The sequence below is a fragment of the Zingiber officinale genome, chromosome 11B (assembly GCF_018446385.1).
Source record: "Zingiber officinale cultivar Zhangliang chromosome 11B, Zo_v1.1, whole genome shotgun sequence".
Taxonomy (NCBI): domain Eukaryota; kingdom Viridiplantae; phylum Streptophyta; class Magnoliopsida; order Zingiberales; family Zingiberaceae; genus Zingiber; species Zingiber officinale.
The window spans coordinates 77,946,237-77,959,514 of NC_056007.1; the positions used below are offsets into that span (position 1 = coordinate 77,946,237).

The 13,278-nt window shown below is 34.9% G+C and overlaps 1 non-coding gene and 1 pseudogene across 1 annotated transcript; one reads left to right on the forward strand and one right to left on the reverse strand.

Annotated features, from left to right (window-relative positions):
- The first annotated feature begins 3,979 nt into the window (after positions 1 to 3,979).
- Positions 3,980 to 4,140, forward strand: LOC122035454. Its single transcript, XR_006127019.1, has one exon. It is a non-coding gene; the product is annotated as a U1 spliceosomal RNA (small nuclear RNA).
- Positions 4,141 to 5,320: 1,180 nt separating this feature from the next.
- Positions 5,321 to 6,537, reverse strand: LOC122034067 (annotated as a pseudogene).
- Between the last annotated feature and the right edge of the window lie 6,741 nt (positions 6,538 to 13,278).

The following is a 13,278-nucleotide window of genomic DNA, read 5'->3' on the forward strand; positions in this document are numbered from 1 at the left end:
CGTCCCTCGAACGTCACGCACATTCTTCTTGTCCACCGGTGTACTCTTCTGCAGCACCTCGTCCCTCGGATGCACTAAGCCCATTTGCTCCTTTCCCATGTCATCCTTCTCATTAGATGTATCTTCTGCTCGACTTCTTATGTTCTAAGCTCCTGCACAATTAGACATAAGAATTAAATATAACAAGACCTAACTGAATTTGGTTGACTACATCAAAACTATCAGAGGTACTTACAATCTCCCATTTTTTGATGTGCATAAACCCAAGTTTAAGTTAGGGTTAAAAATGCAATAACATAAAAGTAGATAACAAATTGTTTGTAAAATAAGTAAAAAAAAAAATGCTTGTAAAATAATAAAAAATTCTAAATCCTACCTCCCCTAAACTTGTACCTATTTCTTCCCCTTTGATCACATCAAAAGAAATACAAAAAAATAAAATAAACTTTTAGAAAACTTTGAAATAATTTTCTAGAGGTAGCCTATGCAAATAACTAGAAAGAATTTTTAGCAGAAGTCTAAGGGATAGAAAAAAATCAAGAAATTTTTAGAATTTTTGAAAAAAAATTCTAAAATTTTTTATACCAATTGAATGGTCATAAAAAAAAAAATAATATTGAAATTATTTTAAGTGAAAAATAAAACTGAAAAAAAACTTCTATTTCGGTGAGTTAATTAAACATTTATTTCAATAATTGACTTCTAGACTGTGGCGAGACACTAGACATTCTTGGATATTAGAACAAGAACTACTTCTAGACAAAACCTTTTAAAAAATTAAATATTCAATTTTTTCCCTGAACATTCTAAGTCTATCTTTCAAATATAACAATTTAATCTAAGCATATTTTTGGAACCCAATATAAATTTCTACCTACTGGTTAATTAAAAGTTTCTTAAGGATATATTTCTGTGATATTTTTCTAATTTGGTTGTGGTGATTTCTAATGAACAGTTGATTTAACCATTATGTCTAGATCTTGGTTTTAGATAGTAATTAGAACATGCATGGTTATCTTTCAATCTCTCTATTTATGTTTTTAATTTTTAATTTTTTAATTTTAAATTATCAAACAATTCTAGTGGACATGCATAGACTAATTGTCTTTTCAAATCAAAATTTTCTTTTTCTAATTTGCACATATTTTTAGAAAGCATTTTGATAAATTCAAAAGATTGCTTGGGAGATAGTGCACGTACTTCACTTACCTTATGTTTTGATGCCCCCCTTCATCGTAGCTTCCCTCTGATAATCCTCCCCCTTCATCAATGCTCATCTCTAGTTGCTTTCATCTTCCTTTTGATGGTCTGCCATTGGGGCTAGTTCGGCGTAAGCTACAATCTCGGATTCTGATGACGATGTTTTGCCCCACGTTGCCTTCAGGGTTTTGAGCTTCGATTTTGTTGGTCTTTTGTCCTTGTCCTTCTCCTTTTTCTTTAGTTCTGGACAGTTGTCTTTAATGTGCTCTTCTCCTTGGCAGTTGTAGCATCGAACCTTTCTTTTGCTCCAAAGGTGCTTCTTTACCTGAGACTTATTAAATTTATTAGATTTAATGAATTTACTAAATTTTCTTACTATTAGAGCCACTTCGTCTTCATCAATTGATACTTCATAGTTTGGATCGTCCGTTTGTACCTTCAGGACAATGTTCTGACTAGGTTCTCTTTTCATCTCTGCACATCTAGATTCATGAAGTTCAAAGGTGGAAAAAAGATTTTCTAAAGAACTAACTTCGAGGTCTTTGGGTATATAAAACAAGTCGACTATAGAGGTCCACTTTGTTGGTCCCTTTGGAGGACGACGAGAGGGGAGGGGTGAATTGCCTTGAAAAAAATAAATCTACCCTTTCTCGGACTATCAACTAAATAAAGAATACTTGTAATTAAAAAGATAGAGACTAATTAAAAGAAAGCATACACAAAGAAGTTACTTAGTTTGCAATCAGAAGATTGCTAATTCAAAGAAAAAGTAGCGCACTATCTTAAGATCTCCTTCGGGTGGAGTAGCCTCTTACAGCAAATAAGACAAGAATATAACAGTAGAGAAATGGATTATAAGGAATTGACAAAGTTTTGGACCAAGGCTATATTTATAACATTTGTGGGCCGAAGGTTCCGTTCCAGAGAGGATAATTTATCTTCTCTCGTGCGACCGCGATGTCGATCATCGGCACCACGAGGATCGAAGGGTTTTGAGCGCCTGTAACAGAAAGTCAACATAATTGACTTTTCGGGGACCTGTTCCGGTTTACCGCCTTGGCCTTCTCACTCCGCTTGCTTGGGTGGATTCGCCATCCAAAGGGCTCACCAGTTCAAGTCTCCTTCCCTTCCCGTCTCCCCTCGCGCCAGACGCTCTTCTCGTGCTTAGTACTCTTGCAGGCACCCTCGAACGCGACTCGCTGGTCTTCCCCATGTCGCCCCTTCTCGCTCCAGCCACGCTCACACTGTCATAAGTGTAGCAAAATCTGAGGGTTAAAGCAGACATATCATCAAAATCTCGTTTGATGAGATCAAGAATACCATAGAGTAAAACAAACATAATGTAAAGACAAATAATTTTGCAAATAAGTGCAAATAAGATTTTTCAATTAATACCTCCCTCTAGACTTAACATGCTTCTCCCCCTTTGATTATATAAAAATATGGGGTCTTAACACGTCTAAGGTTTACTTTAACATTTAAAAAAAATTTGCAAAAAAAATTTTAATTAAGAAAATTTCTAAGTAAGAACAATTTAATTTTCTAAGTTAAAAAAAATTGTGTTAAAAAAAATTTAAGTTAGAAAATTTTCAGGCAGAAAAAAATTTCTTATTATGAAAATTTCTAAACGAGAAAAAAAATTCTAAGTTTTTATAAACATAAATATTTTTGAGAATTTTCTAAAATAAATTGTATAACCCTTAAAGTATTAAGTAATTTCAATTAAATACAGAGGGTAAAATGCTATTTGATAAAAAATAGAGGAGAGTTAAAGGTATTTTTCTGATTTTTTATTCATATTTTTAATTTATACTTGGTTATTTGCTTGTCATGCATGGAGATGGAATTGTAACCCTAAAAAAAAAGACTCCTTTAACATCAATGGTCAACTAAGGCACACAAATATACTAAGTTCGATTAAGAAATCACTACGCACCATGCATATCTGGAAGTAACTTCTGTTATATCAAGTATAAATCAATGCAACAAGACCTAGAAAGTAGAATACACAACATGTTGCACTCTGTGCTCATGATTATTCCGTAAATTATTTGAGGCTAATTAATTTGTTATTCAGAAACAGAGCGTCTCTGCAACATATCCTCGAGTAAGTCATTTGCGCAATCTATTTAATGGCCTCAATGTGACAAAGCTTAGCCAGAAGGCGAATCTCCACAAGGAAACCACATCATCAACATGAGAGTAATAGGCCTTAAATGAATCACACATGCAAGGCAACCATTGATCCCTCTCTATATGAACTCAGCAACCAAAGGTGGAACACCCTGGTTCGTGAAGTGTGCACGAAAGGTGGAATTTGCTGGTTCTTGGAGTGAGCATTGCTGCGGCTGAACCACCGTGAAACAGCAGTGACAATGATGATCAATACAACCAAAAAGAAACGCAGGGTTGTCGATGGGAACTCCATGATGCTTTGGTTCGCAATTGACCCAGAGGAGCAAAGTCAACCTCAAATCTGCAATGGTTCTCAAAAGAAGAGGGAATACATGTAGGCTAGTGAAGTGAACACATTGCTGAATTCGAACAGCTATTGAACAACCGCGATGATGATCAAAATCGAGAGAAGGAAGGCAGAGTTGAAAGTCGAAGCTCGATTCTGCTATGGTTCGCAACCGACCTGGAGGGAGTTCTGTTGTCCGCTTCAAAGGGGAAGGGAGGGATTAGTCACATACATGGGTTTTAGTCCCACATCTCGGAGTGGAATAGAGAGAGAGCAGAAATACCGGTATAAGATACGAGCTGTGTGCGACGGTGGATCATACTTACCTGGACGGGGTCGACGGGCGATCAAGAAGGCTCGTGGCCTAAATCAACGGCCTCCATTGCACCTAGGTGGGGCGTTGGTTTACCATCTTCCCAAGTGGGAGAGTGGACGTCATAATTTGTGACAGAGGGGATACGCGCGTGCGCGGTCCCTGCCAATTAAAAGAAATTTAGTTTAATTCAACCCTTTTTATAATTAATATGTTATATTTTTACCACTTAGGGGCACTTCTGGTTCAATGAAGAATTTAAAGAAAAAAAAATGTGGAACTGGCTACGAGGGTTTCACTAGTTGGGACGTTGGATTTTTGGTTACGAAATCATACGCCCCGTGCTCCGCCCTAGGGACAATGAAGAATTTAAAGAAAGCCAGTACGTAACATTATCATAAGTTCTTTGTCCGTTTAACTAAAAAATATCTGTTCATTTGAGTATACTGAACGTTTTTCATGCGCTGCCTCATGATTTCCGGATCGTTGATATCATGCTAAATCAGCCATTATTAAAATAAAATGATAGCAGTGCTATCATGAGGTATTGGATATGGTTTTTGTATATGTAAGGTTGTAAATGAATCAACTGGCTTGAAGTTTGTTCATCGATGTGCTACTTAACAGTGTGCAAGCCGGTTGATGAGGGAGATGAACTCAATTGGTGTAAATAGGACGTATACCTTTCAAAAATTAATGGGCCAGGTGAAATAAATTGGTTCATTGCCGAAATTTTATTTTATTTTATTCTTTTAAGATGAAGCATTTGTTATTTTTATTCATATTTTTATGCTTAATCTATTTGCTTGTCACATTGATGTAATTGTCAGAGAACTTTAAAAAAAAACTCCTTTAACATCAATGGTAAACTAAGACAAATAATCTATCTAATTTGGCATTTTCAGTCCTACATTTATTGTTTATTGTACTGTTCGTATGTTATCATTCACTGCTGCTCTTCATATGCGATTTTATGCGCTAAGCTGAATTTACTTTACTAAACACAATTTAAAGCCATAGCTCTAACATAAGAGAGTATACAACCATTAAAATGAACCTTTGAGGAAAAAGATGGAGAAATTAAGATTTATTTATCATTTAACTGATAATGTTTCACATATTATGAAGCATAATTAAGATTTGTCATTTACGCAAAAGACAACAGTTTATCAATTACTAATTCAGCATCAAACCTTTACATGTTCAACAAATTAACATAAAAAAAAAAAGAAGAAGAAATCACGACTATTTTCAAGGTTATGTCACAGCAAGGAAACAAAGCAGCAAGGTCTGCTAAATACTCATAACGCAGTCTGATGTTTTGTATGAAGACTTGCTTGGAATCTTTAACCTCTGGAAGTAACTTCTCCTTCTTGGTGATAGAAAAGCATCTCCTCCCACATCATCTCTCTGATCGTGTCTTCCTCGACATCATCATCAAAGCCAAGATCGACTGGGCCATCGGCAACAGGATCAAACAAGGGGTTGTAAAATGAAGCCATATAAGGATGCTACAGTGCCTCAGTGACATTCTCTTTGATGGATCAAAAATTAACATCTTTAGCAAGTCGATGGCCAAGGGATTGGCATTGGGGTATATGCTAGCGAAAGGAACGCCTAGACTCTGTGGCAGTGACTTGATGTACTTGCAAGCATGTTCATTGCCAACGTAGTTGAAATCAGCATTGCCCTTAACGCCAAGAACATTGACAATGCGCTCAAGCTGATTGATATCGTTGTTGCCGGGAAAGAAAGGTCTGCGCCGAAGTAGCTCAGTTAGAATGCATCCGGCAGGCCACATATCAATGGAAGTATCGTATCTATCTGAGCAAACGAGCAACTCTGGTGCTCGATGCCATTGAGTAACAATATATGAACTCATTCCTCGGCCACTCCGAGTCATCGAACGAGCCAGTCCGAAATCATCGATCTTAAGCTTGCAATCGACGTCATTGACAAAAAGGTTCTCTGGCTTCAAGTCCATGTGAATTACAATGACCGAGTGAAAATACTTCAGTCCTCGAAGCAACTGCATTAAGAAAATTAATTCATTGTTATTGATTATATTGTTAGTAATAAATTGTCTCTCTCTCTCTATATATTTTTTTCCAATTAATATTTTCATAGCGAATGCATATCTGAAAGAAGAAGTATCGACATTGGTAATCGGGAAGTGGCCTAGATGATTGGATGATCTCGCACAAATCCGTATCCATAAGTTCAAAGACAAGGTAAACATCTCTGAATGATCTCCTGTTGGGAGGTACCATGACATCCTTCAATGCGATGATATTATCATGTTTTAACTATCTCAAAAGCTTGACCTCCCTCAGAATCCTCAATGAACGGATGGGATTTTCAAAGGTGTTCATTATCTTCTTGATAGCAACTTTCTCTTTGTTTCACGGTCGATCGACGAACATACGATGCCATAAGTGCCTCTCCCGATGGACTCGATAGGTATATATTTAGAATCGATCTCAAATAGTACAGTTCGCCCGATAGTGTAATAGCTCTTTCCTTTATTCTCAAAACCTAGTGGAGGATGCGCTACCGATACCATAGCCATGTCCTGTAAATCGATCCAACGAAAGCAGCAAACATTAAGATATATTGCTTTGCTATTTAAGGATATTAATTCATGAAAGATATATTGGCCGATCGATATCTAACTACAAGGTTTATGTTGATTTTATTCAGGAACCATATTGCACACATCAATCACAAATCAAATCTCAAGGCAAGAAGATGAGTAGTAAGACTTACTGGGTGCCGAGCGATAGCAGGAAGCTTCTGGAGAATCCCACAAAACAAGTGCAGATATCGAGCAATTGCTCGACTCAGGAGGCGAAGAAGTTAGGGCGACACAGGCGCTTGTAATTTCAGAAAGTTAACAATTTTCTCCAACAAATTTGGAATTAGCCAATCTATCCAGTTCAATCAAGTGAACTTTAAAATGTGACAAATGTCTCAATCACGTGTTTGTCAGTTTTCAAACTCTAAATTGATATTAATTTGTTAGGAAAGAGATCTAATTAGATTGTTGGTTTTTTTACAAAAAAAATATTTCTAGATCTTTAAATTGAACGGTTTAAAAGTTTAAAATATATGAAGTTAATTCTAAGTTTTTATATGATGTAAAAAAAATTAAAATTGTTTTATAGTGTTTCCGGCAAGACACAGCCATGTTTTCTGAAAGTATTAACTCAATCTACCCAGTTCAATCAGATGAACTTTAATAAGATTCAAATTTGGTACAGATTTTCTAAGGAAATTGAGTCTTCACTTTACAAGAAAAAATTAAAATTATTTAATGATGATGTTGATAATTTAGATTTATTTTCAAAATAACCGTTTTCTGAATAATAAATTAAAAATTAAAAATAATATTTTAGATATTAAATTTTATTAAAAAAATAAATTCTTTTTATAATACCTGAATAGTTTATAAAATACTACTCACAATATTTTTTTAATATAGCTTCAGTAGTAAAAAAATGTTTTCCGAAATTGAAATTAACATCTAAAAAATTAAATAATTTAATAATATTATGAATTGAAAATATTTATTATAAATTTTAATGTAATAATTTAATTAATAATTTTACATTTTAAAAAGATAAAAAATAAAATTTATATAAAATTTATTTTTAAAAACTAATATTTAATATATATATATATATATTAAGGTCTCAAATATTTATTTTTGTCTAGATCTTAAAAAAATAATTGAGACATCTACCTTTTATCATATTTAAAAAAATGAAAAATAATTGAGACACCATAAATGACTAAGAATAATAAATGAAAAAACATATCAATATCCTTCATCTCTCTCATTACTATAATACTGTCAAATATATATCAGAGATATTTGAGTAATTAGCTGAATCCAACTAGGGTGTTATTTGGAATGATTCAGTTATTTTGTATGGCTCATGCATATCATAATTGTACTCTTGCACATCCATACGTAAAAAAGAGTATCTCTATGTATTTATTCATGTCATATATACATGTAAACTAATATAAATTAACTAATATATCTTTAAATTCTCATTGTAGAACTAAAGTCTCATATATATATACACACACGTCATTGCTCTACTACATACCATTTGTCACGTGCCCCTTGCGAGTGGTCCAGACACGTGGATTTATTAATTTTTTTTGTTTTTTGTTTGGATATATGATGTATATTTAAGGTTCAAGATTTTAAAATTTAGGAGTTGAGTTATAATGAGTTTGAGTTAATCAGATTTTTCTTCTAGGATTCAAACTTCCCTCTTAGGTTATAGTATTCAAAACTAAAAAGTTTAGATATTCATACTGTATATTATATGTATTTAGGTTTATAGATTTTAGAATTTAAGACTTAGGTTATAATAGATTTAAGCTAATAAGATTTTTCCTCTAGGGTTCAATTTTCTCTCTTGGGTTATAGTGTTCAAGATTAAAATTTTAAATACTCAAGGGGTATAGTGTTATTTGAAGAGATGTTGATTTAAAAAAAAAAAAATTGAGTGCAGGTATCTAGATTAAATCCAAATGCTTGCACCACTGTGGTTCTAGATGCCTGAATTCAATTTAGAGCCTGAATCATGGTATGATTTACTTCCTTTCTTATCTAATAAACCGGTCTATTGGAGCCCAAGTGAGAACTATCACCTTTGATCAATTATGTTTAATATTCTTATGTCAGTTTGCAGCTTATAGGTCTCATGTTAGTTGTTAGTTGTACCATAGCTTTAGAATAATACTAATCGTTATATTCATAAATTAAATTATAAAATCAAGCGATTTGTAGTGTTTATTGATAATTAAGTTAATTGGGTCGTTCAAGCTGCATTACTACAAGTCAGTGGCTGTTTTATGTCCCGGGAGTGTTTCATATTGTTCTATTTAATTATATGATTATTTTTATTAAATTTTAAATATGAATATATTCTTTTCACATATTTGATATTGATCCAACGAATTAAAAATATATATATTATAATTTTGATATAAAATTATTGTAAGATTTCAGCTCATCTATATTTTTAAACTGACTCCATGAATAAAAATAAATAGGCATCTAACATACTTGGTTCTGATTAATTAGATGATTAGAAATTTAATATATAATATCGAAAATTAAATATTGTATCTTAACAAATTACAGAAAGTCATTGAAATAGTAAATAATAAAAGAAAAATGATATATAGAGAAAAAAATCTTAGGAAAAATCTTAAGAATAGATACATCATTTGACCTAAAAAATGAAAATGATGAATCATCAATTTATGTGTCTATCCTGAACTTTTCTCTGAGATTTTTTCCCTCTGCGTATTATTGCACGTAATAAAAATTGTTTAATATTCTTATATCAGTTCTAAAGATCTTGAATTGCAGTATTATGATTAGGGATGGCAATGGGTTGGGTTCGAGTCGGATTCTATATCCTCCGTACCCATATCCATCGGGTATAGGATATCCAATGGGTATACCCATACCCATTAAAGGACCGGATATATTCTATACGTGTAATTTTTCTTCTTTCTATCGAGCTATTATCATTCAACAAAAACATATTAAAATTAACATCCTATTAAAAAATATATATATAATTAAAAAAATAGATTAAACATCTATATAGGCCTACTAATATCAACAAAAAATAGTAAGTTGATTTTAGAAAAAGAAAATTTTCTTTAATATATGTATATATATTATTTAATCGGGTATTCGGGTCGGGTATCGGGTATTGATAGTCCCTCCATACCCTCCTCCATTCGGGTCAGATGTCGGATCCTCCATCGGGTTCGGGTAGAATTGCCATCCCTAATTATGATTAGTGGAAAATTAAATCACAGCCATTAATGGATGGATTAATTAATATCTTTAATTTATTTGAACCCAATGACTTTGATGGATAATCAATATTTCTTCATTCGTGGCTATAAAAAACAGACCATATTGGAAGTGCAGCTTTTGAATTGAAGTGGTAAAAGGGCATGATCTCTATTTGGGGCTTCCTACTTTTTCACTCTTGAGCAAGCACATTCAATTCTCTGCCTCGAGAGAGCGGATTCAATGGGTCTCCCATTTTTTTCTCAATGGGAGGCAAAGAAACTCTCATAAAATCGATGTTACAAGCTATTCCAAACTACGCTATGTCTTGTTTCAAGCTGTCGAGTACATTGTGTCATGAGCTGGAACATATTTGTGTAAACTTTTGGTAGAGTTCGAACCATAATTTCAAAGGAATGCATTAGTCTTGATGGAAGTTGTGTAAACCGAAACAATCAGGGGAGCTGGGATTTCAAAGCCTATGCGAATTTAACCGAACTCTACTTGCAAAACAAATTTGGCAGATAATTCAAGATCCTTCCTCTTTTATGTCTCAAATTCTTAAAGCATATTATTTCAAACATATTGATATCATGGAAACGACTCTGAGTCTAAACTATCGTACATTTGGAGATCAATACTATGGAGTTGTGATCTCATTCAAAAAAGTCTTTTGTGGCGGGTGGGAAATGGTCACTAGATTATTATTGGAAATGTGAATGAAATAAAGAAGTGCAGAAGAAAATACTCTATTGTGTATGAGTTTTTAGTCTCACATTAAGAGTCTCTTGGCTTTATTGTTGATTTAGGTTATGACACGTGTATTAATGTTGTGAACATTTATATGGGGAGAGACTCTCTCTCACACGTGGATGCGCAAGGGGTGCAAATCGAAGGTCTGAATTTGCACTGAACTAAGTAGACTCGTGTATGAGTACGACCTATGTATGTCGAATGTCGGACAAGTCAAGAAAAAATTTGCCTAAGTGAATGAATCAATGCTTTACCACCTGAATCTCTTTTTTGCTACTTGCTCAAGAGTATAACAGAAACATTAAACTCATCAATAGCGATTCTGTAACGTCTTGACAATAATATCTTATATTAAATCCATTAATGATGATTCTATAATGTTTCAATAATAGATGACATTAAATACAGTAATGATGATTCTGTAACGTATTGACAATAATAACTGACATTAAATACATTAATGATGATTCCATAATGTCTCGGCAATAATGACTAACATTAAATCTGTTAATGGTGATTCCATAATATCTCGACAATAATGATCAACATTAAACCCAACATTGAATGACCATGACTCGATCATTCATTGCAGCTAGGGGTGAGCACTACTATATAAGGCGGCTAGATCTTGAGAAAAGAAAAAAAGCGAAATTAATAACAAAAGAATTCCTTCAACTTCATTCCCGATTCTTTTCTCTTAGTTGTGTATCCTCTCAACTGAACTACTCGTGATAGCACTCGGGTGTTGGGTAAATCGGTGTGGGTGTGTACTAAAATACATTTCGTAAACATGCGCAACGGAAAATAAAAATAAAAATAATTCCTAAATATTACATCACACACATCATACGCTAGGTATACCTGTCGAATTATGCATAGAAGATTCCATTGGATGATCCGGGGTGGGAAGGAGATAAACCAAGTGACACTCAGAAGTCTCACCTCTACTTGTATCCACGCCGAGCTATCTTCGAGACGACTTCAATAAGTCCAAGTCGTGTCTTCGCTTTGGTACTAGCCAAAGGTGGGAGATGGTCTGATCCGAGAGAGAGATCACGGTCTGATTTGTATTCGGAACCGAAGCAACCCGACAATACAAATTAACTGGCAAGCAACTATCACAAAGTTACTGTCCGGTGGCGACAAAGTCGCGGCTGGTGGATGTAGTCGACGGCAAGAGTGTCCGGGGTCAACAGGTGACCATCGGGAGAAAACATATGGCCGACGTCGATGTTGACCGGTGACACAATGGTGGTAGCGCACACGAACAGTAGAAGTTTGCTACTGTTCACACTGGACGGTGTCTGACCGACGGAAGTTGGACGTCTGTCGGTCAGATCTTCTTACCAACGGCGACGAAAGCCCCTGGAACAGCAGCAGGTGCTGCTCATCGGCATGCGACGGCGATAAGCAAAGAGGCAACACCTCTTGTGTTTGGATCAATGCCTCTTATTCTTTTGGGAAAATTTTGCCTCAACCGGTCTGACATTCGACATGCGCAGGTCGTGCTCGTACACGAGTTAACCTTGGTTCAATACAATCCGGCCCCTAGATTTGCACCCACCCCTGCGCACTCATGCGTGAGAGAATCTCTCCTCATGCATATGTTTACAACAACAATACATGTGTCATAATTTAAATCAACAATAAAACCAAGAGACTTTTAATGTGGGACTAAACTCATGCACAATAGAGTCTCTTCGTCTCCACCTATTTATTCCATTCACATTTCCAACAATCCTCCACATGAATGAAAAACAGAGTATATGATAGCATTCAACAGTTGAGTCAAATATATGATAGGTAAGTTTTACCCTTTGAACTTTCCTTTGTAAAGATTTGTTTGCTTATTGGCTGACAGTAGACGTGATGTCCTTAAACTGTTCTGTCGTCTGTGTAAGTATTGACATATCTCACCCCAAGACTCTCCCTGATACAACTCAGTTCTCATGAGTGTGTTCGTTCTTGGCCATGAACATGTCTGGTTCTGTGAGAAGTTCTAAGTCTTTGAAGCGGCCCCACTTCTTCTTCATATAGGTGATCTCTCAAGAGTATTCCACATTACTCTTCTTGGATTATTAAAAGTCGTGTGGTTAACCTCCATCCTTCACTGATTCATTGGGTTATCTCCCATAGTGTGTCTAGTCAGTGCAAATTAGTTGTCCCTTTGAACCTAGTTCTTGAGATCTCCAGTCAGCATAGGTTGGGTGTCCTCTGCACTGATCGCTAACAATGACATCAAACTCATTCCTTGTGATGAGCTTGCAACTAACTCTCGATTTAACCCTTTGGTTAGCGAATCCGCTAGGTTATCCTTTGACCTCACATAGTTAATAGTGATAACTCCCGTTGAGAGTAGTTGTCTAATGGTATTATGTTTACGATGTATATGTCTAGACTTACCATTATACAATAGCTCTGTGGACGACCAATTGTTGATTGACTGTCGTAATGTATGCAAATTGTCGGCACAGGTTTCGGCCATCGTGGAATATCTTCTAAGAATTGCTATAGTCATTCAGTCTCTTCACCACATTTGTCAAGAGCTACAAACTCAGATTCCATCGTGGATCTGATTATTATGGTTTTCTTAGAAGATTTCCAGAAAATGACTGCATATCCTAGAGTGAATACATATTCACTCATAGACTTAGAGTCTTTTATGTCAGATATCCAACTTGCATCGTTGTATCCTTCAATCACAGCAGGATATCTCAT